General features: G+C 34.4%; 2 long non-coding RNA genes across 2 annotated transcripts; both read left to right on the top strand.

Annotated features, from left to right (window-relative positions):
• The first annotated feature begins 13,836 nt into the window (after positions 1-13,836).
• LOC145559840 (uncharacterized) lies at positions 13,837-20,792 on the top strand. The gene is made up of 3 exons (XR_014092992.1): positions 13,837-13,972; positions 19,773-20,386; positions 20,496-20,792. It is a non-coding gene; the product is annotated as an uncharacterized LOC145559840 (long non-coding RNA).
• Positions 20,793-20,892: 100 nt separating this feature from the next.
• Positions 20,893-25,263, top strand: LOC145559839 (uncharacterized). Its single transcript, XR_014092991.1, has 5 exons — positions 20,893-21,064; positions 24,009-24,278; positions 24,355-24,685; positions 24,792-24,983; positions 25,075-25,263. It is a non-coding gene; the product is annotated as an uncharacterized LOC145559839 (long non-coding RNA).
• The last annotated feature ends 661 nt before the right edge of the window (positions 25,264-25,924 follow it).

The raw sequence follows: 25,924 nt of genomic DNA, 5'->3' as shown, positions 1-25,924 counted from the left end.
TAATTGACTTTCATTTATTTTAATTAGTTTTGAGTCTATTTTATTTCACTTTCTTTGCTTGTATAGTTTTTGTTTAGTTTTTATTAGTTTTAAGTTTATTTTGTTATTTATTTGATTTTATTTACTTGCATAGTTTTATTTAATTTTTATTAGTTTAGTGTTATTTCTCTTTTTCTATTTTACTTTATTTTTCCTAATTTATTTATTTCATTCTTATTTGTCTTGATTTCTCCTCGGTTTTGTGTGTAGGGGTTCGGGTTTTATGTCAAGAGGGTTCGGGTTCCAAGTTGAGTCAAACGCCAAACAAACCCATGCTGCCCCTTATCCTTCACCACACCCCACACCTTATCCTCCACCACATCAACCATAGCAGCCCCTCAGCAAACCTCCTCTGCTTCTCCCCTGCTGCCACCAATCAAACACCACCACAGCCCACCAGCTGCTGCCACCAACACCACCACACAGCAACCGTGACAACCACACACACCAGCACCAACCACAGCCGTACTCACCTGCTGCCACCAATACACCACCAATCACCCCCGTACAAATCCGTGCGGCCACATCAACCAACCCATTAGCCCCGAATTCACCACCCACCTCAATACACCTCTCTGCGCAATAACAACAGCAACCAAACCCACACCAATACACCATCAATCATCCCCGTAACAACCACCACCTCCAATCAACCCAATTACCAACGCGCAACCCCACAACCACAAACAACAGCAACCACAGCACTTTCCACCACCAATCCGCGCAGCCACTCACCACTACCCCCTGCTCTCACCACCTCACATGACCACAACCAAACACCACACACAACCAGCGCTCACCCTTCACCAATAACCCCTCACAATCATCCGCACTCGCAACAATCACCAGCAGCAGCACTTTGCGTCAACAACCACCACCAATTAAGCAACCAATCGACCCAAAAATCAGAACAAATTGCAAATTAATCAAGTTCGAGCAAACCTATGAGTGTTCGGCCGAACGTCGAGTCAGAGACTTTGGGGGTTTTGTTATTCGAAGAGGAGTGGTCGAACATACCCATGGTTCGACCGAACCAACCCGGTAGTTCGGCCGCATCAACCCATGGTTCGACCGAACCGCTTCACGAGCCTCACACATGATTTTTAATGAGGATCGAACTATTGAAGATTGGTGATGGCCGTTGATCTTTGATTTGCGATGATGATGTGCGGTGATGATGGATTTTGATGAATGGTGAAGATGATAGTTGAAGCAGCCATTTTCGAAGAGGAGGCTGGTTGTGTTTTGTGGGATTTGTGGGTTTATTTTGTTTTTCTTTTATTTTTTTTTATTTATTTTTCTTTTCCCTTTTCTTATTTTCTTTCTTTTATTTTTATTTTTATTTTAGTTTCTGATTTTTTTACTTTTCCTTTTTAATTTATTTTATTTTATTTTCTTTTTCTAATTTTTTCCTAGTTTTATTAAGTTAGTATAAATACCTATTTATTTGGGGTAATGACATGGAAGAACTATCTATTCTTCTCTCTAATTAGTTTTAGGTTAGGTTAGGATTAGTCTTCATTGGTAGAGAGAGAAAGTGTGGTTTTCTTCATTAATGAACTTGGATCTTGAAGAAGGAGCTTGTTCAATCCTTTGTAGACCTTCATCTTCAATTAATGAGCAATCTCTTACTCTTTCTCTTTACCTTTGTTCTTGATTTTGTTTATTTGCTTTTATTTTTCTTCTTTGCTTATTAATCATGTTGATGCTTATTGATTTGATGATTGATATTGTTTTCAACATGATTTGTGAGTAGTCACCTAGCCAAGGGTGTGGGGATGGTGTAGTTGCTAATTGTTCATGCTTTTAATGTTGGGGTTATGTTAATGGTGATTAAAGTCTTTGCATGCTTGATATTCTTTGGTCTTTTTTGCAAGTGCACATTGTTAGTTGATCAAAGATGAGTCTTTACTAACAAGTAACGGAAGTTGACTTAGTTGAGATTCATTACTATCGATTGTTATTTAATAGTACCTCCTAGTATATGGTTCTAATGTGGAAACATAGAGGCTATGTTAGGAGAAGCCAATTGACCCCGGAAGGCGGCTAGATTGGACCCTTTACTTCGGTATTCATGCATGTTTAGTTTACCATTTATATGCTACTTTGTTATTGTATGGTCAAGCGTCAACTTCACCTACCCATTTCCCTTGGTGCCTTAATGTTTTATTTCTTGTTTTAGCATCTTTAGACTTTAGTTTATTTATCTCCTATTCCGGACTAGCTTAATTGTCGATAACATTTGGTGGTGTTTACCGTTCTCTGTGGTTCGACCCCTATGCTTGCCTTATACTCGTATTAGGTTTGTTTAGGTTGTATAAATTGTATTTGATATAGGGATAGTCAATTGACGACGCGTTTATTCCCTTGTCAGTTTAGTGTTTTTATCATAACTTCTTTGTTTTGGCTCGAGATTGGGCTTATAATATACCGTTGGAAAGCTCTTTGAAAGGGACATCCATCTGTATAGGCCTTGCATGGAAATTTGATAGGTTGTTCATATTTTTGGCTCAGTTTTTCAACAATGTAGGTTCCATTGGATCCAATCATTGCATTTGACGCATTTAGGTATGTCATTAATCAAGTTTAAACATGTATGAACATGTTTTATGCCTAATTAGTAATCGGACAAGGCTCTAAGATAACTTGGTCTCAAATATGGGTTTCAAATTACTTCATAATTCTTTTCATAGTCCATAAACATTTCAACTTTGATCTAACATGAAGAACGAATTTTTGTAACATCATCGCACTTCCTTTCGAGACAAGAGGCCAAAAGTAGGTGTCTACAGTTACCCCCCACTTTGATTGAGTCTAGAATAGACGATGATCAAAGTAGTCAAGGAAATAAATCTGTGAAGTTCCCTAAGAATAGAGAATCTTTCAGAAATATTAAGGATGTCGAAACGATCCTTGGTTCGCTAACTGTTTGAAACAAGTAGCTATTAAGGCTAGAAAAGGTTTTTCCTAGTCTTAACGCGCTAAAGAATCTAGATTGATCCTTTGCAATTGTAGAACACTTTTACAAGTAAAGGTGTTCTGGGTGATGTCAAGTCATGAGAAGATATCGGTTTTAAAAGGATAAAAGGGGATGATTTCCTCTCAATTATGTCATCGTTGGTCTAAAGCCCCTCAATATGTCATTGAAACTTTAGCCTGAATATAACAAAGTAAAAAAGATGAAAAGGGTTTTTCGGTATTCGAGCCAAAATGGTCAGGTATTCCAGCCGGGTCCAGTATTTGAGTCGGATGTCCACAAGATAGAAATACATGTCTCAGGACTGAAGGCATATAACCAAATCCAGTGAGAGGGAAGAAAGTCAGCAACTCTCTCAGCAACTTTGTCCACAAGATGAGTATATGTGTCTCAGGACTGGGGGCAAGTGACTACATGGGCACGACATCGTCTCGTCGCTTCTTTATACAGGGGATGATTCGACACCCTAAATGTCTGGTAAGTTAGTAAGCGCACTAACTACCGTATTTGCTCCCATTCAAGAAGTGCTTGTTCCTGATGGTTCGGCGCGCCTATCGACTCGTGAGCTAATGCCTACAGTAATTCTCTACCTTTTAGTTCCGAGAGGTAGATCTCGCAAAGCTTGGGCTGAAGTGAAATTTTACGCAACACCTACGCCGTACAATTTTGCGTCGTACGATACACCATTTGCATTTTTACGTTTCATGAAAATGCCTTCCTTTTTGCTACGGACGTGAAAAAAGAAGAAAACCCGGACATTTGTAACGTCAGTACAATAAAATGACAAACCTGTCTATGGGTGCTTTTACGTAAAGCACCTCCACAGAACGTCTTAAGGAACTCGTACGAAAAACGTTCAAAACGTATGCTTGGGGAAGGCACAAAGCACGGTGTGCATGCAAAATGATGCAAAAAACTGTCAAAGAAGAAAAGAAACTACTGGATGCAAAGCAATTTTTAAAAGATTTCGATAATTTGTGCGTTATTACGTCTAACAACGTACAAAACCGTTGAGAAAAATTCAAAACGGATCGAAATTTGTTTACTGGTCTTTTAAGTTACCAGTGTCGCGAACAACTCAGTAGGTCGCGCTGGTCAAGAGTGCGCAAGAAACTGGGTTGCGCTGGGATGCCACGCGCAACTTAATGAGTTGCGCGCAACATTTGAATTAGTAAAAGATTTGGAGAAGCGCAGTCTATAGCTCACTTTCTTCTTCTCATCTTTCTCCAATTTTGATCTCTTTCCATTTCTGGTTGTCGTTTGAAGCTAAGGAAAGTAAATCTTTCTCCTTTTATTCTACCAAACTTTGATCTTGGTCAATAAAATGAAGAAATCGAATGAAGAATCCGAACAAAGTTGGGGTTTTCAATTCGATTTGTTGTCATGAATTTGTTGGTTTGTTATTGTGACATGTTTAAGCAATATATTGCAACAAATTTCATGTGAAGTGATAATGTATTGATCCTGTATGAGCATTTCAAGCATATATGTTTTTTTTGTTCATTCTAATTTTGACTTTGTGTTTGATCTTTATTTCTCTCCTTTTTTTGCACACATAGACTATACTTGTTAATTTTAATGTAAATTAAAGTGTTTAGAACAACAATTATGCATTAAAATTATAAATGAAATTTTGAACTTTTATAATAGCATGAATTTGTTCTTGCGACTCATATATTTTTTCATGTGTAAGTTGCAAAATTAGTTTTATCAATGATAAAAAATAACCGATGGTTATTATTATTCACTTATAAAACTGTGATTTCAAGATTTCCACAAAACTAGGAAATTCTTGAAGAGATCATCGAACTGGAATAGTTTGGCTATACTTCGGGCTTTTGAGCCCCATTTTATGTTTTTGAATGTTGTAGCCCCCAGTGTTGGGTGACTTTGATATTTGCTTGTTGTCAATAATTGGACCCTTTCATGTTGCTTAAAATGGGTTTGTAAATCCCGTGTTTTGTCTTATTATGATAACAACTAGGATCTTGGAAACGATTAAACTAGTGTGTTTAAACCGTTTTTTTACCATTCATAGTTTTAACAAAGAAATTTGCTAAGTCTAGTAATATTGGTCATCCATTAGAACAAGTAAGGGGAAAAATGAAATGTTGTTCAAATTTTTCATCTATTCTTGCTACTTTTGAATTCTTTCTTTTAAGTTCAAATTTTGTCACTGTTTTGAATCTCGAGAAAGTAGATGTTATCCTCCTTGCGAAATTCCAATGTGTGCAACAATGGAAAATAATTTTAAATGAAGACTCCTTAATTTAGAATTTAGGAGTCTTTTTTTTACATTCTAACTCATGAAATTGTCAGTCTTATGTTAATAAAGTGTCTTGATACAATTTTCATGATGAATGATTGAGTACTTAACTTTCATATGAGCAAGTATGTATCATGATTTTGTTTCTTTTGCTCTATACTAGTCATACTCTCTAATATCTAGAGTAAATTGAATTATTGAAACAACAATTATGCACTAAGATTAGTTTTTGAAGTCGAACTTGAAAATGGCTCGAGTATGTAACCTGTTTAACGGCCAAGTTCAGTTGCAAACTTAGTTTTCAAAGGAACAACATGATTATTATATAATTTTGATACGTTTAAAAATTCTAAGGCTCGAGATCTACGTAAACCATTTGTAGTTTAGGCGATTCTTGAAAGTAGTTTGAATATCTCATTTTGTTTTTTTTTTATATTGGAGCCCCCATGTGTCGAGTTATGCGCATTCTTGCTATTTCACAAGTCTTGGAACCCCCATGTGTCGGGTTATTGCACATTCTTGCTATTTCACAAGTCTTGGAGCCACCAATTTGGGGTAGTTCTAATGACTTGCTATTGTTTAGGCCATTCATATGGTACTGAGTTGGACCTATGTATATGTCCTATTTTTGTTTTGAGATATTTAGAACAATAACATAGCTTTCGCATTTTAGTTAAAGTCGTGTTCAAGAAAGCAAGTTATTTCTTTGCTTGTTTATAAACCAAAACAATTGTGTTTAAGGTTTAGTAATCTTACCTAATGTTTAAACGGTTGTAAAGATCATTACGCTGATTTTATTCTCAAAGTTGATTTAGAACATCAAATATTTTCTTTGTTCTTATCAATATTTGATTTTGGTCTTGTAGGTGGTTTTTTTTACCATCCCTTAGCCAATATTTGCAAGGGAACTAAGCGAGAACAAGTTGGAATCAAGAAGAAGTCGAATCTTAATTCATTGTATCATCCAAACGGTTATTGAGAATCTAAAATTTATTTATTTGAGAAAACAAAAATTCAGAAAGGAAATTTTGAATACTGTTTTTATTAGAAACATGTTGTTTCGAAGTAGAATTCAAAATTTGAAAAGGGATCCAATAATTATATGTTTTTTTTCAAAACTGGACCCAAAATGGAAAGAAAAGTCTAGCTCGTAATTGAGTGTGACTTTTTTGTCCAAGATTGATGAAGATAAGTTGTAATTTTCAACTTATTTCAACAAAGATATGAAAATGTGAGCAAACTTTCGTATATTTGATTTTGTTTATGTTTTACTGATTGTCATCATTATCATACTTTTTTTAAATTAAATGTGAAGTTCTTTCAATTAAATAAGCGCCGTAGTTTGAAAATGAATGTTTATCAAACATAGGTTTGGTGAAGTGTTAGAATAATTTATAAAATCATTCGAATCACTTTCTAAAATATGGTCATATGCTAGGGGATGTTTCTCATGTTTACTTAAGGAGGCCCCAAGATTTGTATTTTCAATTTGCGGAATATTGCATATGTTTATCATAAATTGTTTGATCAATTAACATAATTAATTATCTTTGTCAAATAATAGGGAGTGGTATTCTTCCCTTTTTCATTTAAAGTTATTAAGATGGTTCGTAATAAGCTTTGCATGACATTGATTTTGCAGCATAAATAGCGTGTTTAAATTTATAAATAGAGAGAAGTGGGGATGTCCTGGCTTTTTTAACCCCCCAATTTGAGGTAAAGAGCGAAAAAAATTATACTATTTTTAGAGTATTTTAGTTGCCAAATGGGAGGGATCATCCCGACTTACCCCCTAAAAAAGAAATGAACAAAAAAGACGGATTTGTATAAAAAGGAAGGGGAATCCAACATTCCCATAGAAGAACAAAGAAAGAAAATTAGACATGTTTTCGAAAAGCAAGGATTATTGACTTAATATTTGAATCATCATGATGACTTGGCAGTGAGGTATACGTGTGATAGTGATAACGATCATTTTTTTCATGTAGCGATCATGTTCAATCAATATTTCTCGCTTAGAAAAGATGGAGATATCCCACGTAGGCGGAAATTTTAGTTGCTCATGACAAGTGAAAAGACCAATTCTCAAGAGTTGTAAAAGACATCTAAAGTTGACGTCGAGGATGTCGATATATCAAATTAATTTATTGTATTAACTCTTTTTCTTTATAGGCAATGTATATAGAACCTGAATTACCTTGGTAATAAATAGCCCTATTATTAAAGGAAAATAAGATGATTGTGTTTTTTTTTTTTAATAAAAAAGTGATAGTCATCTCATTTTTCTTTGGCAAATGATATGGAAAACATCAAATTTAATTTGATTCGATAGTTTTACTAACATGATGTAATCAAGCCAATGGCTATCAAATCATCCAAATCATTTGAAATTTTTTTTATATGATCTTGTAATCATAACTCAACACTTCATGCATTTTATATATGGGCATGAGTACTTAATAGTAGGTCCATATGTGCAAAGTCCTAAGATTGGCCATATTTTCATGGAATGATGATTTTGGTATATGGTTATGGTCTACCTTAAGGAGGGCCTTTCCAAGGTCGTAACGTTGCTAGGCTTGGGGTTATGAACAATGGACAGGCTTAATTATACTCCCAAAATCCTTTACATTTGGTGATTATCAAATTAGAACCTTTTTGCTTTGTGTGACAACTCCTACATTAGGTGCCTTTTCCTTGTCATTTCTCCTTTCTTTTTTTTTTCTTTTTTTTGACAAGTTTTGTTTTGGGTTTAGAACGATTTTTCTTTTTTCTTTTGGATTTGATCTTTCCTTTTGGGTTTAGACTAACTTTGTGTCCCCCTCTTATGTTTCGTTCCCCCAATTTTTTGTTTATATCTTTGCACCATTCCCGTCCCAAGGTATGTAATAATGTAGGTTGAATAACTAAGGCTCAATTGACGAGGCTCAAAAGGGCTGCCAAAAAGATAGATTTTCTCTAAGGTTAAGAACATGGGATTATATTTTTGGAGTTTCAAGTTGCCTCTTGTGTTGGTGAAATCATCATATCCTTTCTTTGTGGGCCTAAGATGGGCCTCTTTTAATACATCTTGTAAGCCAAAGCTCATCAAGATTCTTAAAGTGTTGAGTATGTATGTCTTTTGATATTGCCTGTTTGTATGTATATGTTTTATTTAGTTCAAGTCAATAACAATAAAGAGATCGAAAAGTGAACAAGATAGACGTACTTGAAAATATATTTTTTATTCATTAATTAATGAGAGTACAAAATAAGTAGATTCGGCAGCATGAATCCCTTAGTCTATCATAAAACAAAGGAAAGAAACAAAACAAGACCTAGGGTGCTACATCTTGAATTGTTGACAACTTCTTGAGATTGCGTCTTCGAGCTTTCTCCCTTTCTGACGTAGGTGAAATCCTCTCTAAAAATCAAGTCCATCTATATGATTCATGGTTTCATTTATCAAGTCCCTTTCAATTATTATTCCCACTATATAGACTTTTTGAAATGTGTCTAAACCAAGGTATTGTAAATGGCACTTGTATGGTGGAGACATATTGTCTATTAACTTTGGGACAAGTTCATGATCCGGAGGTCTTTGTGGAATAAGAACAACCTTTGATCGCCACCTAGAAAAGAAGTCAATGAAGCCTTCTTCTTCCCCTTGCTTAAGCAATTCGAGATCGCGCAAGGTAGTTGTAAGCTCGATGTTATCTCCATATTGGGTTAAAAACGCTTTTACAACGTTGCTCCAAGTGGAAGTTTGTTTTGAATCGAGGTTTTTAAACCATGATCTAGTAGTTGGGTCCAATGAAAGAGGAAATGTACATGCATATAGGCTTGGCTCAACCCCTTTCAATGCCATAATTCCAATAAAGCTCATTAAGTGAGTACTAGGATTGTCTGTAACCTTAAAGGTTGGAAAATCCGTAGTCGATAACTTTTTTGGGAGATTCTTGCCACTAGGTTGTGGTGCAAGTTCATAATTGAAGTACTTATTCCCTGAGTTAGCTCGAAGGACAAGTTTCTCCAAGGCCTCTACTCTTTCGGCTCTTGCTTTTTCTTGCAGAATGTTTTCTTTTTCTTTTTCTACTTTTATTTTAGCCTTTTCTGCTTTTTTATGAGCCTCCATTTGGGCTTATTCTTCTCGTAGGGCTTTTGGGTTTTGGAGTTCCTCTCTAAGTTTCTCCAATGCTGCTTTGTCACCCATGATTGGACTAGTATGCGAATGTGGAAGATGATTTAGTAATGTGTGTCACGAGAAATTAAGCGCGTTCACTTAAACCTTTTTTGCCAAGCATTCAAACAATGAACCAAAGTCAAAATGATTGTTTTGCTTCTTTTTTTTATCCTTGTAATACGAACTCACTTTAAGCAAGTTTGTTGATGAAGAATGTCAAAAAAAAAAAAAAAAAAAATCACGAACAATCATTAATGGAATGTCATGATTTGTGTTGACTTCAACAATGTAATCATCTAAGGATTTTACTTTAAATGAATTGTTTTCGAAAAAGGTAGAAGAGAAAGAGAAGAAAGTTGGATTGAAAGTGCGCATCAAATTTTTAGAAATATTAATCGACCCGAACACACTCCTTAAAATGATCAAATATACTATAGTATTAGTTGATCATTTAGATTACAATAGAGATCAATATCGTTTTTTTTTAATTATGATTCTCATATTGCTTATCTTTAAAGGATAATATATTACTATTTGTTTAAAAAGAATGATGGCCTCTTAATGTAAAATCCAAGAAATAATTAAATCATTTTCTCGGTTTTATCATTCATTATCTTCTCTCTTTTTGTTGAGAATAATATATATATTTTTTTGTATCATACTCTTTTTTTTTTTTTTTTTTTTTTTTTGTGAGGCAATCATCCCAAGTAAAGTTCTCGGGATTTTCTTTTTAAACCATATAAGAGGTAAATAAATTATACACTTAAATCAAGGTTGACCAATTACAACTAAAAAAATGATGAACTCGAAAATAGGCACGTTTAAGAATAAACATATTGATGACATCCTATTAAGGGATGCGAACTTCTAATGACAAACCTCATAAGAAGTAATGACATTAGTTCGATTATAAAGTACGTGAACGAATCATTATAATCAAAAATAGTATCGAGCGCCATTTTCCGTCTTGCGCTAAAGTGGAAATAAAAACATTTTATTTTGTGAAATTGCAAAAAGAACGATAAAAAAACATGTTTTTGGATTTTTCGAAAAAAAAAACGATCGTAGTAAAAGTTAGATAACGTTGTTAGCCAAACATTTTAATTATCGTTTTCTCTGTATGATATTGCTCGTAACGAGTCAAAGTCAACGTTGAACAGTGGGCGCGCGCAAGACACAGTGTTGCGCGGAGGTGCCGTGTGCAACTTCTGAAGTTGCGCTAGGAGGGCGCGCGCAACTTTGACAATTGCGAGTGCCACATGGTAGGTTCGACAATTTTTTTTGTTATTTTCGAAAACATAATTTTGGCGAAATTATTTTTTATTATATCTCTAGGTAACAAGTTAGAATTAGTTAGATTAGACACGAAGCACATATTCATGTAGCCACATAAGCACATAAAAGGAACTGTCAAAGCATACAATGTCATTCTAAGGTCAAGGCTTGGGTGTCCAAGGGTACCATATCTTAAGAAACGATGCACAAATCAATCACTCAACGTGTTGACTCATGACATCACCCTCTCAACATTTTGTTGACGATATGGGTAGGATGATTGTTATTGATTTTGGGATAGAAGCCTAGTGTTGGCAGCCCCTAATCAATGAGCCAATCCCCTATGGTTAAAGTGTGCTATGCTTATACATGATGCAATGTTGCTTGTTCGATTTTTACTTTTGTGAAAAAGGAAGATATTATGCGTTCAAGTCTTGCTCTCTAACTAAAGATTATCCAAGTTAGTTCTCGTTACAATCCATAGGCAACCTAGTGTTGGAAACCTTGAACCCTAACTATGAACTAATCTTGTAACCTTTAAGTCCCCAGTGAAGTCGGCACTATAAGGAGGGTGATCCCATCGTAGGGGGTCCTTCCTTAGATCGATGCCCATGGCCATTTAAAAGCCTAGGACTTTACACATGTTAGGGTGTATTAAGATTTGAATTCCTGACTGTTTGGGAGACCTTGAATTAGAAATGATACTCTCATCACGCTTTTTTGTAAGAAACAAGTAGGAGTCACCAATGAGTTTTAGGAAAACTCATAAACCTCATTCTTGTCTTTCTCCCAATTAGAGTTCAAGGGAAAATTAGCACGAATCATAAGTTTACCCATGCCCAAATTGGTCTACATAAACCAGAAATGAGTTCAGGAGCGAGGGTACTAAAATAACGTTCCTTTTAGAAAGAAATCGCTATTCTAGCCCTAGTACGGCCTCTACTAGCTCTTCCTTTTTCACAATTTCATTACCAAACAATATATGCAACGTGATACCTAAAGACTAAGTTAATTGATTTTATTTACAAGTATTAATCACGTAGGAATTACATTGCAAAAGTCGTTATTCTTATTAAATCAATATTCGTGAAAGAACAATAATTAAACAATATTAGCCTTGTCTTACGTGGTAAAACAACAATTAATTATTCAAACTCTAGTCTTGATTAACGAAAGAATACTATGTGAATTAATTAAATAAAAGTTTGTTTAAAGTGATCAAACAACATTATTTATTCAATTAAAGTTATTTAAACAATAAAGGAAAAGTGATTTATCTAAGTGCTCAGGAAACTAACCGTTCTTCTTTTATGTTAAATCTCCGTTTAATATGTTTATGGACTTTCTTTGTTCTTCGTACCTCCAAAGACTTCAATGGATTCAATTAGGGTTAGAAAGTATTTGGTAAGAGAGAGCAAAAGGTAGAATGATAGTAAGAGAAGTTGGGAGATTAGGGTTTTGAGAATACTAGGGTTTTAATTCTGAATTTTTCGGTCCCTGTAATGCTGAATGAAGACCCCTATTTATAGGCGTAGGGATTAGGGTTTTGAGAATACTAGGGTTTTAACTATCAAATTCCCATGCAAGGCCTATAAAGATTAGGGTTTTGAGAATACTAGGGTTTTAACTCTCTGAGTCGCGCTGGGTGCCGCGCGCATCTCATTAAGTCGCGCACGCCACTGATTAAGTTGCACTGGTTTGCGGTTTGCCTTATACACAAATGCGTTTGTAAAACATCCATGACTTTTTATTTATGACTCTTATTAAGGCGTATGAGATATCATTGGAAAGCTCTGAATTTCTACTTTCCAATGCCGTTAGAATTAGGTTTAAATATGTTATGGATCAAAAGTTATGGCCGTTGGAGTGCAAGGGTGTCGGTTTTGGGCCCGGTTTAATGTTTTGATCATAACTTCTTCGTATTGGCTCGGAATTGGGCTTATAATATACTGTTGGAAAGATCTTTGAAAGGGATATACATCTGTATAGGCCTTGCATGGGAATTTGATAGTTGGTTCATCTGTTTGGCTCGGTGTTTCAACAATGTAGGTTTCATTGGATCCAATCATTGCATTTGACGCATTTAGGTCCATTATTAATCAAGTTTAAACATGTTTTAGGCCTAATTAGTAGTCGAACAAGGCTCTAAGATAACTTGGTATCAAATATGGGTTTCATCTGACTTCATAATTCTTTTCATAGTCCATAAACATTTCAACTTTGATCTAACATGAAGAACGGATTTTTGTAACATCATCGCACTTCCGTTTGGGACAAGAGGCCAAAAGTAGTTGTCTACACTAGAGTAGATGTTTTCGGAAGAAGAAGGATTGTCATTCTTCTTTCCTTTCCAGCCACTGTTGTTACTATGGTTAGTAGCTTTCTATTTTTCAAGATCGTCTTTAATATAAATACATATGTCATAGAGAGATTTGAAATTGTTTAAATTGCATTGATATTTTAGGTGCTTTTGGTACTTGTGACTAGTAGAAAAAATGCTATTTGTAACGCCTTATTAGTAACTGGCGTATATTATGCTAGTTATGAAAGCATCAATAGTAGCCGACTAAGATAATGTCGGTTACAAATTTCATGACATTAGTAACCAACGTAGTAAATGTCAGTTACTAATATGTGGTTTATCATTATTTGAAGTTTTATTTGTAACTGACTAAATAAATGTCAGTTACAAATATTAAGTCAAAAAAAATTTGACTAAAAAACTTGTAACTAGCTTACTAGCGCTAGTTACGAATATTAAGTCAAAGAAAATTTGACCAAAGCTTTTGTAACTAGCTTATAAACGACAGTTAGAAATATTAAGTCAAAGTAAATTTGACAAAAACACTTGTAACTAGCTTACAAACGCCAGTTACAAATAATAAGTCAAAGTAAATTTTGCAAATGCTGGTTACAAATAATAAGTCTAACAATATTTTTTGTGTTTTTTTAATCAACAAATATTTAGTTCCTAGTTTTCTACTTTCTATTTATTTTATTTTATTTTATTTACATTAAAATTTTGATTAAAGGTTTAAAAAAAATTAAGAATCTAATGAATGTTAAATTTGCAAAAATAAAAAAACGACTCATACTTACTTCATTTCGCTCCAACAACGAATTGCTCCTCCTTCACTGCTCCTCTTTCTCCTTCACCGCTCCTCCTTCTCCTTCGCCGCGTCGCACTCCATTCATTGTTGTTTTGGTTTGCTCGAATTTGGGATCAGCTTTAGTGGATTTTAAAGGTTTTAAGGTAAGTGTTCTTTTTTAATTAGGGTTCTTCTACTTTCGAATTAGTGGTTTTACATATAAATTCGAATTGAATGTAGCGGTTTTCAATTGATTGATTAATTTTTAATGAAATTGGATTATTAAAAACCAAGAAAATTAGTTTTTGATGAATAATTTCGAACAAATATAATCAAAATTAGGTTTTGGTGAATTTTTGGAGCTGGTACGTTGTTGCTGTGTTCTCTGATCCATGCTTTGTATCCCAACTTTCCCAAGCTTTATTTGATCTGATTTCAGTTTCAAGGAAGGATTTATGTCTTCTGCTGTGATTTTATTTTGATTGAGGTTTAACAAATAAAGGTTGTAATTGGGGTACACTAGCCGAGTATGTCAGGCTTCTGTTTTTTTCTTTGATGCGTGCGTAAATTTGTGTGTGCAAGTTTTTGTTGTTGTTTTTGTTGTTGTTAATGCTTCTTTGTTGAACTGAAAATCAAAGCTGAAATTCAGAACTGATTTCAGAGCTGAAATTCAGAACTGATTGCAGAGAATATAACCTACTTGACAATTTTGAATAAGAACTATGTACTGGTGTTAGATCTGATATCCATTTTCAATTTAAAATTTCATCCTTAAAAAGCACATGAGTTCTATCCTCAATTTAATATTTTAATCCATCAAGAAACAGAGAACGAAGAAGAATGATTCAAAGAGATGTTTTTTTGTAGAACAATGATAACTTATGTTGTAGTTATGATACTATATGTCATGATATCTTATATACATATGCATCTATGGGCAAGGCTCTGGGTGATTTTCAAACTTTTTTTGCCGGGTTTTCATTGCACATGTTATTGAATTAGAATTTTTTGTAGGCTGCTAGGAGTTTTACCCTTTATTATTATGTGTAACTTTATGATCTAGAGGTAGTCTAGTATGCATAAATTGTGGTGTTATGAGTGTGATGATGTTAAAAGGTGTCTAAATTGCTTAATTTAATTGGTTTTTCATTTAAGTTTTTCTTTATATGTTTGATTGTCTCCGATTGTGTACAAAAATTATGTTTTTTTGTTCAATACGGAGTATAAAGGTTAGCAAGCATAAAAAGTCATTTTATCATGTGATCAAATATTCAAATACATTGTGGAAAGAAAATATTTAAATACGGAGTACAAGTAATTTCTAATTGTTTATATAATTGCCTTTTATGATACTTTGTGACTCTGTATACACAACCAAAAAAAATAAATATGAAGCATTAATATATATTGATAATAATACTGGGTTAATGGCAGTTTATGATGATAAATGGATAATATTATTTATCTTTTTTTTATAAAGATTGTTAATGCAGATGGTCTGTATCTATATATTTGGGTTCTTATTGCATGATGAACTGTCACCATAAAGCTCCAGTATGTGAGATTGCTAAATTTTGATTAGTGAGATTTCCCACAACCTATCAAATTTATACATATTCGTAGGCGGATAGGCATTTCTTACAGAGATTACTGATTTGGGTTCTTGTAGTATTTACAGTTTTACACTTTGCTATCTGGGTTTGCAGTCATTTGTGCTTTACTTATGCTTTAGACTTAGTTGATACTAGATGCCTACACTACCTGAAATGTAAACGAAACACGTGTGCCTTTGTTGTGGTGATTGGATATTTGGACATATTATGGAATATTCCCTGCCGGCATGCACTGTTTTTCATTCTGAGCATCTGTTATATACCTCTTTCATCTTAAGGAATTGAAGTTAACAATTAGCATTGTTTGTTAAGCAGAACATCTGCCAGCATGCACTATTTTGCACTAAATAAAGCTTATTTAGAGCTGAAATTCAGAACTGATTTCAGAGCTGAAATTCTGAACTGATTTCAGATCTGAAATTAAGAACTGAGAATCAAAACTAAAATGATTAGAGTTGAAATTCAAAGCTGAAAATGAGTAAACACACCAATTTTATTCGGTTATTCTAATTGGTTGTATTAATTTTACCGAACTATAATTCTAGAGAGAGAATGAATTAGTGGTAGCCTGGTAAGCATACATGAAGTGTGCTTGCATTTTGATCATACATGTGAGTTTGACTGTTTTTTTAGGTATTTTATATTGTGGGAGTTGATTGATAATCTCTGGTTGTTATTCTATTGTAATTGTCTTTATTTGTTTCTAATGTACTTGTTCTAATAGTTATATTCTTTCTTTTTCTCTAATTTATAGTAAGAAATGAATCGTGAATGGATGTATGTTGAAAATCGAACTCAACCCGAGTTCTTGAACGGGATTGAGGAATTTTGTAGAACTGCTATTGAACACCAGAGGACTACTAAAGGGGAAACAATCTTTTTCCTTTGTCGTGATTGCAACAATGTGAAGAAGTGGAAGGAAATTAGTGTGGTTGAAAACCATTTATTTCGCCGTGGGTTCATAGCAAATTATACCATTTGGTATTGGCACAGTGAGAAAATAATTCCTACAACTAGTAGGTCATCAATCAATGACGCTGATATGGAGAATAAAGAACAACATGATAGTGAAAGGGATACCGATGAAAATTTCGAGGAGGATCACATTCCTGAGATGACGGATGGTTTGGGTGATCGTGTGAACGAAGAATCTCGTATGTTTGAAAATGTGTCAAAGGCTGTCGAGACACCTTTATATCCTGGATGTGCAAAGTACTCTAAGCTTTCAGGGGTTTTAACATTATTTAACATGAAAGCGAAGAACGGTTGGACCGATACAAGTTTCAATTCGTTGTTGAAAGCTTTATCAGACATGCTTCCTGAAGGGAATGACATTCCTAAGTCTACCTACTATGCAAAGAAGCTATTGTGTCCCTTAGGTCTTGAGTACACGAAGATCGATGCATGTCCTAATGATTGTGTACTTTTTCGAAATGAGTATGAAAACCTTGACGCTTGTCCAAAGTGCGGTGTTGATCGCTACAAGCGCGAAGGTTCAAACCCCAATCGCAAGAAGTGGCCACCAGCTAAGGTGTTATGGTATCTGCCTATAATACCGAGGTTTAAACGACTTTTTTCTATCAAGAAGGATGCAAAAAACTTGGTGTGGCATGCACAAGAGAGGATGAAAGATGGGTACATTAGGCATCCCGCTGATTCGAAGCAATGGAAACATATTGATGATACATTTCCTGAGTTTGGTAAAGAGGCTAGGAACCTGATACTTGCATTATGTACCGATGGGATGAATCCTTACGATACCCTTAGCTCTCAACACAGCACATGGCCGGTGCTTTTGTCGATTTATAACTTGCCTCCTTGGCTATGCATGAAACGTAAGTACATCATGTTGTCGCTTCTAATATCGGGTCCTAAACAACCCGGTAATGACATAGATGTCTACTTGGAGCCTCTCTTGGAGGATTTGAGACTGTTATGGGATAAAGGTGTTCCAATGTTCGATGCCCATAAAAGTACAAATTTTACTTTGCGTGCCATAATTTTTTGCACTGTAAGTGATTTCCCGGCTTATGGGAACTTGTCTGGGTACAAAGTCAGAGGGAAAAAACCATGCCCCATTTGTGAGGACAAAATGGAACCAACACGCCTCAAGAATTTTGGAAAGGATGTTTATATGCATACTAGACGACTGCTTCGTCGAGATCACCCTTATCGTAAGAAAAAAACTGAATTCAACGGGTTCTCGGAGAAACAGTGGTTGCGTGAGCCACTTAGTTGTATAGAGTTGTGGGAGAGAATCAAAGATGTTGATACAATTTTCGAGAAAGTTGGTAAACCTACCTCTATTACGGGTCTTTGGAAAAAGGTGTCTACATTTTGGACTCTTCCTTATTGGAAACACTTGTTTGTTAGACATTGTCTTAATATTATGCATATTGAAAAAAAATGTATGCGATTCAATCATTAGGACATTATTAAATATACCTAACAAGACAAAGGATACTAAAGATGTCCGGAAAGACATGAAGCTCGCAAATATTCGACCAAAGTTATGGCCCGTGGAAAATGACGAAACAAAAAAGAGATTTTTGCCTCGAGCTTGCTACACATTTTCTAGAGAGGAGAAAAAAATATTTTGTGAGTGTTTGTACGGCATTAAAGTACCTACAGCGTCTAGTTTCAATGGCCGATAAGAGATTAATTGGTATGAAATCCCATGATTGCCATGTCATGATGCAAGTGATGTTGCCTATTGCACTTCGAGGTCTTTTGCCAAAACATGTTAGGCACACTATTGTTAAAATTTGCCTATTTTTTAATGCCATATGTAACAAGGTGATTGATCCAGATAAACTTGATGAAATGCAAACTCATGTTGTAGAAACATTATGTAAATTTGAGATGTACTTTCCTCCTTCATTTTTTGACATAATGGTTCATTTGGTTGTCCATCTAGTACGAGAAATCAAGGAATGTGGCCCGGTTTTTTTGAGATGGATGTACCCTTATGAGAGAAACATGGGAACTTTGAAAGAAAAGGCGACCAACAAAGTACATATAGAAGGTAGTATTGTTCGAGGTACCATTGCAGAGGAGGCTAGTAACTTTTGTTCTGTGTTATTAACTAAGGCTAAAGAAATTGGAGTTCCAACATCTCGTCGTGAAGGTAGACTTCAAGGGCAAGGGACGATCGGTCGTCAATTTGTGAAGCCTCCGTCAGATAGAATTCAGATTGCTCATAGTTATGTTCTTCAAAACCTTTCAGAAGTCCATTCTTATATAGAAACTCATCTCAATTATTTGATAAGAATGGATCCAAGAATAGGTACATTTGCTTTGATGCAAAAACATAATCATTCTTTTGTTGAATGGTTTCAAAACCAAGTGAAGTATGAGTTGGGGCAATCGATTATTAATGTATCTAATCGATTAGATGGCTTTCACGGGGTCCTCAATTGTTTGTGAACACTTATGAAGGCTATGCCATCAATGGGTATTGTTTCTACACTAGTCGCCAAGATGATAAGAGTGTACATCAAAATAGTGGTGTTATGGTTGTCGCATCTTCTACGAAATACTCAAGATCTAAGGATGCTAGGCCTATTAATGCAACACAGTCATATTATGGGGTCATTCAAGAGATATGGGAGCTAAATTATGTTGATTTTATAGTTCTTGTTTTCCGATGCAGGTGGGCTGACAACCGGCGAGGCAAAAAGATAGATGAACTATTTGGTTTTACTTTAGTGGATTCAAGTCGATTTGTTGATAGGAGCCCTTTGTTTTAGCTTCACAAGCAAAACAAATTTTCTATATAAGGGATAACATTGATCATAACTGGCAGGTTGTTGTTCAAGGCAAGAGAAGAATTGTTGGTGTCGAAAATGTTGTCGATGAGGAAGAGTATGACCTATTTGATGATACACCGCCTCTATCTATTGGGGTTCAATCCCTAAGAGAGGGGGAAGACATTGTCGCTGATGAAGAGTATGCTCATGAGGAGGGAGAATATGTTGATACCTAGGCTTCATTTTTTATCATATCAATCTGTAGTTCTTTTTAATTCTTCAATTAATTTGTAACTATAATGCTAGAAAATAATGTTAGATGATTATAAAATCTCCAGTTTCACTTGGATTTTAGTCTTTTGAGATTTGACAGATTAAATGGAATTTTACATAGTTCTTATATATGCGGCACAAGCTGACTGTTTTTATTGGTATTGTAACTTCAGGAACTGAAAAATAATGTCTCTGCAGGTTGCTTTTATTATTTGTATTTGCTTTCTTTGTTACTTACTTGTAGATAGAAACCTTTTATAATCTGTAAAAATATAGCTCTTTTCATGTGATATTTAATTCTATCAGTTTCTGTCTTTTGTTTTATGCAGGCACTTCTAGATCAAGGAGCATAAATATGGTCATTCAACAAAGTCGAGAGCAAACTTCCTCAAGCCAAGATGTTGCTTTGCAAGCCACACATCTAAGAAGAGGAGTAGGGGCCATCAAAGGCAATACAATCAAGTAAGCCTATGGTGCTTGAATTTAATGATTTTGACTTGCCTACTGGTGAATGAGAACCCGCTTATGGATAACAAATTGGTGCATGTGCTAAGAGATTAAACATCACTGTGAATGAGTATGCAAAAATTGATAAAGTGGATCGGGAAAATATATGGGAGGAGACAAAGGTATAAACTATTAACTTACTAGTTAGTCATTTTGCTATTCAAAATATTAGTTAACTTTTTTTTTAATTCACAGCGAATGTTCCACATTGAGGATCCAAGTGGAGAAAGGCAAAAAAGGTTTCACAATGTTGTGGCTTCGCGATTCAGCTGTCACAAGTCGAATTTAATTAAGGGCACGATTCATCACTTTTAAAAACCCATACCCGGCCACTTTTCCTAAAGCAAATATGAAGCCATGGGAAGTGTATGAAGGTTACTTTACAGAGGAGAAATGGAAGAGATTCGAAATATATAGTAAATCAGCAGAATTCAAGGTAACTACATATTCACATGCACTGTTAATTAATCAAACAAAAACTGATTGTGAAGAATATGATAATGTTTAACTCTCTTTTATTTTCTTTTTTTTAAAAAAAAAAATAGGAAAAGAGTGAAAAGGGGAAGGAAAATGCAAAGCTAAACAAATGTCGCCATAACTTGGGTCGAAATAGTTTTCAAAAAGAGCTCGGATAATTTGGAATAAGCAAAAGAGAATTGAAAATAGATTTCCTGCTCTGGCAGAATCTTCAACTACTGGCAACACTTCCCAGAGCAGTACATCATCTAGTTCTGTTTTTTATCGTGGAGCTCTTGAGTGGGTTTTAGCTCATGAAAAGCGGTTGCCAGATGGAACATGAGGCATCGACCCAAAAGATACGGAGACTATTTGAATTGCCAATATAGTTGTATGTCATAGTTTATAAAAACAAAGAAATCTAATGACATTACAGATTTCTGGTTATCTAATTAACTTTTTCTATGTTTTGTCAAACAAGAAGAGAACTTGCAAAAACAAGCAAAGGAATCTGAGGAAGGAGAGTGTAAACAATCAGAGTGAGGCGTTGATGCCCTTACTTTGGCATTTGGCAAAAAGGACCATCGTGGATTTGTGAAAGGACTTGGTGGATGTGGGATTGGTGTCGGCTATAGAAAAGCATTTGGCCCGGTAAAAGGTAAAAACATGTCTAAAAGTTGTTGCTCATTACAAGAACTAGATGAATTTAAAGAGAACTTAACTCGTGGCATTTGGGAAAAAGGACCATCGTGGATTTATGAAAGGACTTGTTGGATGTGGGATTGGTATCGGCTATAGAAAAGCATTTGGCCCGGTATAAGGTAAAAACATGTCTAAAAGTGGTTGCTCATTACAAGAACTAGATGAATTTAAAGAGAACTTAACTCGGGAATTTGAAGAAAAATTAAAGGAAGGCATTGCAGCAGCTATAAATTCTTATCTTTCTGCTTTCATACCACACATTACTGCTAATTATTTGCATGTAAATGATGCTCAACCTTCCCCATCTTCCTCAACCAATCTAACGGAGCTAAATCCTCGCTTGTTAGAGGTAAATCTTCATTTGACTGAGATTGAACTCTTAATTATTATCACGTGAGATGAATGCAGAATTGATAATTGGAACTCAATTCAAAGTCAAATTTCTGAACAGAATGTAGAATTGATAATCAGAACTGAATTCAAAGCCGAATTTTAGAACTGAATTCAGAATTGAATTTAGAGCCGACTTCCAAAACTGAATTCAGAACTGAAAATCAGACCTGAATTAAGAGCTGAAAATCAGACCTGAATTCAGAATTGAAAATCAGAGCTGAAAATCAGACCTGAATTCAGAGCTGAAAATCTGACCTGAATTCAGAACTGAAAATCAGAATTGAATTAAGATGGATAGTTTGTTCAGCGTTGTTTAGTCTTCTTAATTTTAGGTTTGTGGAGTTGGTTGGTATTGTTTGTAGAATTTGCTGTTGGAGTGGTATTCTTTTTCTTGCTATTTGATGTATTTATTGAAGATAAAAGTTAGTATTGACCTTTTGTTGTTCATACAATGGATTGTATCTAAGCTTCTTAATTTTGTATCTAAGCTTTTTCATTCATATCTGTGAGAATTTAACTTGACATGTGTTAAAACAGCAAAATGATATATGATTTCACTCATTCTCAAAGTACATTTATATGCTGACCTTTAGTATGACACCTTTTGCCATCATGTGCCAAAGCTTTAATATATGTGCCCTTGTTCGGGTTCTTGCTGGAATGATGCTATTTAGCCAAATCTTATATAGATGTGCTCCGTGTGGCTTTTTTTTCTAAGGTTATTATATTGCCATTTAAGTCATCTTAGTGACCTCTTGTGTGCACTTGATGATCTTGAATGAAATGGCACAGGTTGTAGCGTATCTGTGTGATTGATATATTTTGGAGATAGGTTTACATGCTGACCTATCTTTAAGACTAATCCTATGGTTGATTGATATATTTTGGAGATAGGTTTACATGCTAACATACCTTTTGTTACTGGAATTTGCTGTAGGAGGTGGAAAATGAGGGAACCGAGTTTGTAATGGATTAATTTATTGGAATTGTAATTTTATTGTAAACAAGAAAATTAAGGCTGAAAGCTTGAGTATATAATTTACTGATGGTTGAATTACAAAAGGGATAAGCATAACTTGAGGTTATGAATCTCACAGTAGCTTTAGGCTACAAGTCTCTGATGTGTTTTCTCTAATTTCTGGATAATCTCACCAACAGCTAAATTACTCTACTTATACTTAAGACTTAGATAATACATGTGACAATGATTAACTAAAATGGAAACCCACAACATCTATGATTAAAGGCAGCTTCTCACAATTGACCCTTGTTGTCTCTAATTTGCGCGCCTGCTATACACCAAAAGGAGTGGCTGACTTGGTTCCTTGGAGCCATTGAACTCGTTGAATCGTTCCATTACATAGTCTTCCCAAGTTGCTTCAAAATCAGGGAGCTCTTTCCACTTAAGAAGGACCTCCACCCCTGTAGTATCCCCTTCTCTCTTCTGTCTGACGTCAAGCCATCCTCTGGTGTTGTTTTGTTCATTTTAGATCATATTAGCTTTATATTATACATAATTATGTATGTGAATGTTGTGCAAGTATCATTTTGGTGTTGTTTTGTTCATACTTTTTTAATTAAAGCCTAAAGGATAGTGTAACTAAAGAGAATCATCACTTTAATGCTGTAGAATAAGCTGGGAAATGGGTTGTTTTTTTCCATGCAATATTTATACTCTGTATTTTTCCATGTTATGTTGGGCTGTCATTTCATGATGAGGGTATTTTAAGTTTGAAATGATATTAGCAAGCTTAGATTCTTTTTTTCCTTAGTTCAAAGTTCAAACCTGTAAGTTCCAGTCTGTTGCAAGTTGTGGTGTACTGGTGGTAACTGTTGTAGCAACTATTCTGTCGAAAATAGACCTAACTTTTTTTGTTTTCCCAAAATAATTTATTTTAAGCTTGGTATGATATTAGCTAGGTGTATGTTAGACGTGCTCTCTAGATGATAAAAAATTCTGATCATATGAGTGACAATTAATAATCTCTTTTTGTCTATCAATGTAGATGTAAATTGGCCTGTTACATATCTGATTTGTGACAATAGGAGATTGTACTGTGTTACTTTGATTTCAAAGTTTAAATTGGAGGTATTTTCACTAATTGATATGGGCTGTTTTAGTGTGAGTTTTGGCTGAAATATCTTTGTATTCACATACCAACATGTAAACACATGGGTTTTGATTTTATATAGGCGAAATATATGTGAAATACTGATATCCTTGAAAATGTGTTGATTTTCTTCATTTGTTCCTCTTGCTTTGTGATATATATATGCTGCAAATACATCATACTGTGAATTTTGCGGAGGTTGTCCATTAAGTACCCCTGCCCCCTTCCCCCCTGCCTGACCCATATGTTCCTCCCAAAACCCATTTGCCAGAGGACAATTTAACAAAAAAATCAGTTTTTGTACAAAGAATCTTACCTACTTTTATTTCTCATACTTATTAGTTGTTAATTGTAGATTATGCTTTCATGTTTCTTACAACATGATCAATTATGTAGGTCCCAACTAAATGTCGTCTTGCTTTAGTTGATGAGTTCAGTGGGAACTCAGTGATTGTGGCCGATGGAACGGCAGAACCTTGTCCTAGTGGAGTGATTCATAACAAGAAAATGAACCGTGACATCTATAGAGTTAGTGTTGACCATGTTTACAGTGATTATTCTCACCTAAATCTCCCAGAAGAGACTGATGACGATATCACCAAGTTGGGTTAGGCGAAAGGTTATTTTTTTGGGTGACAGGCAGATTTAGTCTTCTTTACTGATGAGGTAATTCATTGATATGCTATGTAATGATCTAAGATATTTGTAACTTAATTATATTAATATTTATCTTTTCTTGAAGGTTATGACTTTGGCAAAAAGACGGATAATGAATTGGTGCAAACCAAAGAGAAAGTTGATAGTTGCGGACCTATCAACTCAGAGCATTCAACTATTAAAGGCAAAGGCATAACTATTCCGAAAAATATTTTTGAGAGTCTTGGTGAACAGTGTTCTATGTTGTATTATTGCATGACTTCAGGAAGTGGAGATTATGATACTACGACAATTCCATTGAAGGCTCCATTGTTTTATCAAAAGGAAGACACACAAATTTATGTTACTAGTAATGATATCTCTGAATTACTACGAGGAGCATGGGCTAATATTTCATTAATCCATGTCTACATATTGTAAATACTAACATTCATTTATGTTATTTGAATTTGTTTTACTATGAAATATAATTTATTAGATCCATTTATTATATTAAGTATTTATTTTTTCTGTAAAATGCAGGTACTTAATTGAAGAGCATATCTCATTATTTCAGAAGACTAAAATCAAATTCTAGTGCCCTCAAAAAATTTCTGCAGCTGAAATCAAGAAAGATTTCCTTGAAGTCCAAATGTATTTGAAAAATGCTTTTCTTACTGAATTAAGGAAAAAGGATGCACAATGCAAATTCATTTTGGCTCCATATATGGAAGCGTATGTACTACTGATCCTTGAAATCTTTACTTTTTCATAATTTTATTATTTTAATTATGTGAATAATACAAACAAGTTTATTAAAATGTAGGAATCATTGGGTACTCTATGTGATTGATTTGCGTATAAGTCTTGTGTATGAGTTTGATTCTGTTATTCAATCACCTCCGAATGCTCGAAACTCAGAGTTGTCCAAAGTAATGAAGATGTTAGTACCCAACATTCCTAGTACTACGTATTCATATGCATGTGATTAAAATTTATTTTTCATTCGTTTAATATAATGATTTTTATGATTTTTTTTAGACCTTACAATGTATATAAGTCTCACCTTAAAGGAAATGCTTTCAAATCGAGTAACCCACAATTACTACACATAAGAATGAAGGTAAGCGTATAGTTTTTGCTTTTTCGTTCTATTAGTAATGAAAGTATTATTTAATATAATAAATAATTGTACTATGTTCATTTGAATTAGTGTGCTCAACAATGTGGTGGTACCGAATGTGCTTATTATGTGATGAGATATATGTATGAGATAGTATATTTCCATAACAATTGCAAGGGTAATTTGAAAGAGGTTAGTGGTGAGATATATTACGAGTTTTGGTTGATGTTTTATTTTTATAAAGTATAATATATATACACGTTTTTTTTTTCAAGAGTATTTGGCAAGACTTGCAGCCTACAATGATGAAGAATTGGATGAGATTCGAGAACAATGGGCTAAGTTTTTTAGGCTTAATTTTTTGTTGAAAGACTAGTTATCTTATTATTCAATGTATGATTTATCGCATTTAGCTTAATAAAATGATATAACACATTTTTATATATCTACTTTAATTATATTTAGCCTATTGGTTACTGTTATTACATTTCCAAATTATAAATCAATGCTTTTATAATTCAAGTTTAATTGTTTTTTGGAAATTAAAGTATAA

This window comes from Chenopodium album, chromosome 9, assembly GCF_948465745.1.
Source record: "Chenopodium album chromosome 9, dcCheAlbu1.1, whole genome shotgun sequence".
NCBI classification, from domain to species: Eukaryota; Viridiplantae; Streptophyta; class Magnoliopsida; order Caryophyllales; family Amaranthaceae; genus Chenopodium; species Chenopodium album.
Note: the sequence above shows the minus strand (reverse complement) of the source record. Positions and strands in the feature narration are given on the sequence as shown.